Here is a 9,195-nt window from a genome sequence, read left to right on the forward strand (position 1 = left end):
AAGACAGTAATCATTGTTTGTCAGTAATTAATCAACCAGAGAGCATGTTTAACATTGTGTTTTATCATTTCAATATCATTGTGATGCTTGAGTGAAAACTATAGTGCATCTAGAAATACATCGGGTTCAATCAATATCAGCGAAATTACTTTCCATAGATGAAACAGGCAGAGGGTGAGACATGTAAGTAGGTCGTGAAAGTCTTCTGTCCACCTGCTGAATGAAATCAACGCTAGTTCGCTTCGGGAATCGATAACAGCAGATCAGTTCTCTGTCACTGAAGACATCTTAGGGGTTAGTCCGGCCCCGGAAAACTCTCTGACGTCTCAGACTCCCCTCTCTTGCAAGTGTAAACAAAATCGCCGCCATGTTTGAAAAGATACGCGTACCTCTAGAGCAGACGTAGATTTACGTCCTATTATGACGTAATTTTACGTCAACGTAATTTTGTGAATACCGTTTTAGACGTAAACGTACGCTACGTCTTAGTTTACGTCTACGAACTTTAGTAAATATGGGTACTGCTCTGCAGGCGCCCTATGGTGATCAATCTGTCCGTCCCTCCGTCCGAGATTGTACGGAGCATATCTTCTCTCACTTGGCTCAATCTGGCTCATACTTCACCCACAGGGTGCCTTTGGGTAGAGAGTGTGCAGTGATTTTGACCTTGAACTATGTTTCTTAGAATAGGGTCATAGATCATAGCAAAATTTTATATATAATTATATTTTATGTCCAGAACATATTATCTTTTTCTTTTGTCAAATCTGACTAATATTTCACAAACAAAGTGTCTCTCGTCAACAGGTGTGCAGTGATCTTGAGTAAAGTTTGTATGTCAAGGTCATATTGGACCTTGCAAAAATTCTTTTTTAACAGCATACATAGTTTCCACCTACCCCTGTTTGGTCCATACTTCACATAATCAGAGCTTTTGAGTAAAGGGTTTGTTGTGACCTTTAACCAATTTTCAAGGTCAAATGTGTAGATCATAGCAGAATTATATGAAAAATCCTTGTCTGGAACATATCTTCTCTCCTTTTGGTCATTTCACTCATACAGCTGTACTTCACCCCCAGTGAGACTCGTACTTCACCAACATGGTGCCTTTGATCAAAGTTGTAGGAATGTTTGAAGGTCATAGTTATATTATATCACACAAAAATCCTTTTTCAAAGGGCAGAAAATCCTTTTGATAGTACAGATATGTACTTTCCACATAGCCCTATCTGGCAAATACTTTATTTAAACAGAGCTTTTTGGTAATTTTATGTAGTGATCTCGTACCAAGTCAATGTATGTCAGATTGGATCTATTTGTTTTCAGTTCTAGAGCATAGATTTTTTCCATTTGCTTAATCTTGCTCAGATTGAACAAAAATGTCCGTATGTAAGGATCAATGAGATTGAATTAGAAGTTCTATGCCAGCTTGAAAATTTCTAAGTTTTAGATCAAGGTCAATGCAAATTTGCCTGAATTCCTTTCATCCAATTGTTTGTAGCTAATATTTAAGCGAGGCCCTTTGAGATAGTCACCGACTCAATGTTGTCTAGTTAACAGTTTTATTTTTATAGATTCTGGTCGTTTGATTTATTTACGTCGGAAATTTCATTTGTCAGGGAAATTTCTATCGATCTTGGTTTTCGATATTTTTTCAAATGTCCGTTTCAAAATTACCTATTTAAATGGACATCTGATTGGCGTATATGGTGTGCTTTACTTGTGAAGGATTTTTGGATATTACATGTACCTCTTTACAACAAGTGAAAATTCGAAAGAGAGTGCAATAAAACTCTCGACCATATTTCAGATGTTCATTAGTTTGTCGGCCAGTCTGTTTAGAGTCAGAACGTTCTAGTCCATCCTTTGTTTCGACATCATTTGAAGTCGGATTGTGGCTTTTGTCTCCGGCTGTCGCAGTGAGACTTCACCCCCATTCGTCATTTTTAAACAACGTTAACCATTTCTCAGAAGGTGCGCCATTTTTCAAGGAAACCCCTCTCTTAGCAAGTGCCCAGCGGTACGTAAAAAGTGTACGTTTGGTGTCACTACTAAAGTAGTTGTTTTTCTTTCTCCACTGTCAGTACAGGGTTTTTTCATTTAATTTTTAATTCTTTTATCCTGCCAGTAACATGATCGTGCAATGTAGATATCGGCACATTGTACTTTCTTCTGAATCGGCACATTGTACTTTCTTCTTGCTTTCTGTAAGGACAAACGCCTGATTTAACCTCATTCAAAGCAGCCGCCATACTCTCTGATGACCACCAACTCCTTTTAGACGGATACGTATGCATTGTTTTTTTTACTCTGCAAAAAATTGTTTTCGCAACTCTATAATTAAATTCTTAATTAGTCTATGCGCGAAAAAATTGGATGTTACATGCCTGTTTAAATCTCCAAGCTATCATTCCTTGTAAAGACAAATATAAGAATTTCGGATGTAGATCAATAAATGTAAATTCCAACCCAACCCCCCCCCCCCCCCCCCCCGCATTTGCGCCAATACGGAGATCCTATGGAGTTGTTGCCCCCTCCAAAAAAAAATTGGGAGAGGGCTACATTATTGCAGCTAATTTTGAGGTACCTTTGAAGATTTTTAACTCATACCGAAATCATGATGCTTTCAAATAAATTGATCTGAATTGACTAAACATGTCCTCATCTTTAATGCAATACGCCAAAGGAATGGCCGTTAAACGATGTATTGAACAATGGGAAATTTGTGTATGATTTTCTGGAGTCACAAATTACCTTAGTAACGGCAGTTTTAGAAATCTGAATAAAGCTTGAATATATATATAACATAAAAAATTGGCATATTTCCCACGAAGAGCAACAAAACTGGGTCTAAATTGTTTTTACAGCAACTTTATGGATCTTCAGTTCGAATTCTGCAACGCTGAACTCCGAATACCTGTATAGACATCTTCGTCACTGAATGGAGCATATATAGCATTGTGTATGTGTCGCTGTACAATTTTCTTAAAAAAGCTTTCAGTGCTTCTCAAAAAATACCAGGACTAAGTCTAATATTGGGTAAGCATGTCAAAGAAATCGGGGATTTATTATTAGCTTTATTTCTTTAGAGTACATGTATTTAGAAGATGAGTAGTAAAATTTTTCATTAAGATGAGTTTCAGGAACACTTTCATTTCATGTCATCTTACTGAAATCTTGACTTGAGCACACCAAATGCTCTCCCCACCTCAACACGAGTTCTGCAGTGGGCGCTGTTATAATTCACTTCCTTTTGATTAGTTGGAATGTTAAGTGGTGTCATCAAGTATAACTTCAAAGGATAGCCTATAATCAAATGTATGTAGTGGATAGCTCTATACATCTATGTGAAGAATACTTAATATACTTGTCATATTTCATTTACTTCATTGTACCTGAATCTCCTAGAAGCCATCCATTGCACCATTGACCCACGATGAAGTTCAGGTTTGAATTTTCAAAGACAAAGCTGTCGTGAACAGCACCAACCACTTGCACACCAAATCTATGAATCTTAAAGAAGATGGTTAAATGAGATGGGGCAAAAGCCCATTGGTTCAACAATGAAATCTATTTACTATCGAATCTTTCTTTAATGAACTGATAAAGTTTTTGAAATCATAATTTTTAACATCTTTTTATCTTATACTAATAGTATCAGTCTTTAAAGTACAATAAAATAAATAATGTTAACTATGGAAATTAATATGGGTCATTGCTCTTTGAAATAATACCTAAGGGAAGCACCAGAAACGGTCTGAACATTCAGAGCGTGAAAACCTTTCCTACAAACGTAGCTTGGTTCGTTTTCGGAGGGAGCCTGGATTTTGATTAAAGTTCCATCCACTGCACCCAGCACATTGGGAAATCGGGCCTTTGAAAAAACTGATTTGTTCTTTGGTTTTCTTCATCAGATGTGGGAAAAGATATGTTTTGCATGCGGTGGCAAAAGGGAGGTAAGAACTCTGTCCATAGCAATGCAAACGCTAGATTTAGACATTTCATGTTATTCCCTACACTCCGAATAGAATATTTCTTTTGTGAGGCATCTTATTGTGACAAGAACATGTCAATAAGACAACAGATTGTTAACCACCATAACTTTACATTTATTATATACATTACATCGACGCAAATACTATATGAATGACGGTTTGGCTTTAAATCTTGGGCTTGTAATTTTTGTTTAGGAATGAATGTTAACACATCACTATTAAAAAGTATAAATGTAAAATTTATGTGGATAAGTCTATTAAGAACATCATGGCTTTCATCGCCGGATGGTGCCCAAAAGTAAATTTTATAATGGGGAAAAATGAGTTCATGATGTTTTTTTTCAAAATTACATGCTTACATCTCTGAAACTCAATCTACTTAATAAATGATATCAACAAATATTAATGAAAACAAAGAAAGTTTTGAATAAAAATAAAGTACAAACTCCCCCTACAAAAAGGTCCTTCCCCTGCGAGATGATCATGAACAATTCATGATTTTCCCTTGAATGATTCATGAATTACATTCATGAAATGTTCATGAACAGTTCATGAGGATCCCATGAACTTATTATTGGACATTTTAAAGTCATGAATTTTTGTTCATGAAAAAATGTTGATGAATATTTATGAATATAATTTTTCATGAATAATTCATGAACAGTTATATTCATGAAGCTTCATCATTTGATGAATGTCCAATAATAAGTTCATCGGATCTTCATGAACTGTTCATGAATAAGTTTAATGAATCTTCATGAACTGTTCATGAATATCATTATGAATTTTATTCATGAATAATTCTTAAATAAAATTCATGAACTATTCATGAAAATTCTTACCTTCTACATTTTGTATTTAAAAAGGTAAAATCTCCTAAAAAATCAAATATAAAATACTTTATTATAATAAATTGAAGAATAATGAGACAATATCTTAAGTATCACATAATTCTTAAGTACTGACTATCACTTAAAAATAATCAGCAAGTTTAATGAAGTTGTTTTAAAAAACAACAGGTAATGATATCAATACTAACTCATTAGCTTTAAAGGAATGTTACAATATTAGAATTGACATACCAATATGCAATGATTTGAAATATAAGCGACATTAGAATATGATTACGAGATGATAACTATCAATATGTTCTTTATGAAATCTTCCTTTGTTGCATCTTCCTTGCCTCTGCTCATGTTGATTTCACTTGTATTCCATATATTGCAATGTGCATTTACTGCATGGTAGGTAAAATGCTCCATCCTTTAAATGATTATTTTCTACAAACCCAGAGTGTCTTGGTGACAATACTTCTTGGTGGCAATTCTTCAGGCTTCACATATAGCCCCTTCGGTGGCAGAAGAGTTGTACCTCTGTACTGTACAAAAATAATATGACAAATAGCAGTATAATTATGACATGTCGTTTAAAACATTTGGAACATCAACTTATCATTCAATCATCTCATTTAATTCTTATTTCAAATATTTTTATCAAATGATAATGATGCAATTGCACTAGAGCTTAAGAATGAGAGTGCCTACCCTAGAAAAAGTGATATCGCAGAAAAATAAAACAACTCAAGATGAAACAAGATGAAAAATTCAGGAGAAAACATAAATAGGCATTATGCCTGCTGTTCAATCCATTTCAATGTATCTATATACTCGAATAAAATACTTCTTTAATTTATTACGATGAAACTAAAACCGTTTTCAAATTTGTAAATGATACTGGCCATTCTATTAGAAATTTTCAATTACTTGCAATAACATTTATTTATTACTTACTGAAATTTAAATTCAATGATCACTATCTTTAGGGCTGTCCAATATTCTGGTTTCACTGCATAATTCTAGAGTAAAAAAAAAATTGTATTAACTCAAATAACATCAGCATATTACTTTACCTTGTAATTGTACCGATTTAGGTATATCAAATGTGTAATTTATTATCAATTATGTAGTTAAAACTTATAAGTTAGTCAAAAAAGAATTTCACTACATATTAAAAACCGCCATTTTGAAATGTTTGAAAAAATGAACAAAACTTAATCTTACGTTTTGACTCCCTCATAAAAGTTATTTCAATATACATGTATACATACTATATTACCTTTAATACCATTACTTTGATAACTACATCTGCTGTATTATCTTCTTGCATGTTCCATGCTTAATTAATCCATCGCTCATGTTGAAGATCCGTCTGCTTTCATTCAAAACGCGTAATCACTGGGCGGAAGTGACGTAATAGAATCAAAACAACTCGCTGACTGTGTACGCCTTATTCTGAGACTCTTTCATTTAGTTAAATAATTTTTTTAACATATATTAATAATAATCAAAAAATATCTTTAAATGAAACTAATTATAAAATGCTTAAGTTTTCATTATTATATTTTCAGAGATTGAAGAAACGTACGATTTAATATCGTTTGGTTTACACAAGTTGTGTCTGTTAAACTTCAACCCCCTTCGTTTTTGAACCCTCAAGGTTTCGGAACTTAAAAAATAATTTAAACTCAATTAAATATTCTTTCATACTTTATTTCTATAATTTGCATTAATGTTTTAAAGTAATATTTTCATTATTGCTTATCATTAAGTTAATTGACAAATTGAAGTTCAGTGTGTTTTTGTAACGGAGGCGAATCGACATGACACGTCATAAACAATGGCGGACTCCTCGAAACTCTGAGTGTAGCAACGGTAGTTGTCTGAGTTTAAACAGCTAATCATAAATGAATTGTTGGAAGTTCTCAACGGAATATTTGCATAACGGATTTGTAACTTCTTAGAATGAATCGCTTTCAAATGTGTGCAACAGTAATGCCTTTTACAAAGAAACCGCAAAGGTTCTAAACTCGACGGGGTCCAAATTTCAACCGAATGTGCTCGGAACATTTTCTCCGTCGTTCTCCCAGGAACAGACGCACTTCGTCTTGTGTGTATTTATGCTTCTATGATAGACTTACAACCTACCACGTCTTTAATAAACTTGATATACAATGTACTTCAAACAAGTTGGAATTCAACGTATACTAAATCTTTTTTCCAAAGAAATATGCAAAGTTTTAAATTATTTCACTTTTTCAGTTTAGTTTATAAGATTTTTAACAACATAAAACAGCCATAATGTATCATCTGCAAAGACTGATTATTCACTAATAAATTATGTCATTTTTAAAAAAAATATAAATTGAACAATGAACAAATTAAGCGTCAAATTTAGGATCTATAGTAATGACCATTTGATCATGATGTCTGAGAACTTCGCTGTTGTCAATGAATTTACATGTTTCTTAGAATTGAATAAATAAAGTAACTATAATATATCAGATCTTTCTTTTTCAAAATTAAAGATGCCACATTTATATCGGTGTTTGCATGAATATTCATGAATGTTCATGAAGACTGTGTTTTAATATTAATATTTTAAGATGTATAATTTTTTTTTAAAAAGATAGTGTTCTGAATACTAGAGTAAACTATGTTATTTATAAAAGTATTTCAAATTAATTATATATTTCGTAAATTAGAACTTCATGAAAAGTCATGAAAGTTCAATACCTAGAACTATTGAATACCAGGTATTTCCTGTATTCTTGTATATTCATAATTTGTTCATGAATTACATTTTAAGAATATATTCATGAATAAAATTCATGAACCACCTTTATGAACCAGTTATGAACCAGTCATGAATACATCATGAAACTTCATGAACGGTTCATTAAAGTTCTTAAAATCATGAATTTCATCTCGCAGGGGTTGTGGCCTTTAACGAATACAAAGATATTTCATTAACCAATCAAAATATCTGGTTCAATAAAAAATATGTTTTAAGGGTAAATCTCTATTTTTTTTTCAAGTTGGACTAAAGCTGGTTTATTATTAGTAAAAGACCTTTTTAGTGAGAATGGCTTCAAACAATAAACGACATTAAAAAAATGCTTGGCATCAACAAACAATTTTTATGTGAGTACTTCATAGTTCAAAATGCAATAAAGGTGCACCTTTCAAGAATAAATCTACAAACCATAAAGATCACGAATTCGCTCACTAAGTTATATTTCTATTTCGAAGGAAAGCTAGAAGATACTTCAAATAAAAAGCCTAAATTTTTCTACACTATTCTAATTAACAAGAAATCACAAAAACCTATTATGGAAAATATATGGTGTAAGGAATTCCAAATAGACAAGTACTACTTCAATGTAATCTACAAGAACAAGATTCGGTCATTATTTGATAAATCTGTATGGGAGTTTAATTATAAATTACTTCACAACTTGTTGACCACGAATCTATCGTTTAGTAAATGGGATAAAAACATTAATGGGAACTGTAATAAATTTAATAATTCTGAAAATATAAAACATTTAATCTACGAATGTGACTTGATAATGCCACTTTGGCGGAAAATTTCTCCGATACTAAATATTGATGTTATATGGAAATTGAATGTCACTGGCTATATTTTCACGAGCAACAAATATACGTTTATCTTAATAAATAACACTTTGGCATTCATTGCATGCAAAATTTACAAATATAAAATGAAACGTAGAATCTTAAACGAACATGTGTCATCTAGGGATATGCGCTGGGTTTTTTTTTTTAATTCGCTAATGCAATGGTATAAAGGTATATTACTAATTATTGTTGATTGGCATGACTAGGCTGAGGATCAATATTAAGAAAGTACTTTTGGACAACTTAAGGCAGTAAAAAATCCCTCTATATCTAGGTGAGTCTCAGCAATGCTTGTTTGCACTAAATTTTATTAATTCAATTTAGCTGTTTAATATGACTTGCAGTTGTGTTTGATGATAAAAAAAAATGTGGTTTAAAAAAATGTGGTTTAAAAAAAACAATCTTCCTTTACCATCTTTACGTCATTTTAAATTACGAAAAAGTTACAACTGGAATTATCGAAAGGATGCCTTATATTATTTTGTAAATAAATAATCGTAACAGAGATCTAGAATGTTTGTACATTTGTAATCGATCTCCCATTGCGCTTCGTCAGAAATCGAAACTGATCGCAATATACGGAAGCTGGGTAATCCATATAATTTAGAATTAGATTATTAAACATTCATTACAGAATCAAGCGCCTGTAGTTTGTCGGTTGAAGTTTTGATAAAGTGTAATATATTAACCCATTTGTTTTACATCAAAGTCACCATCTTTTA

Source organism: Magallana gigas, chromosome 6, assembly GCF_963853765.1.
Source record: "Magallana gigas chromosome 6, xbMagGiga1.1, whole genome shotgun sequence".
Classification (NCBI taxonomy): domain Eukaryota; kingdom Metazoa; phylum Mollusca; class Bivalvia; order Ostreida; family Ostreidae; genus Magallana; species Magallana gigas.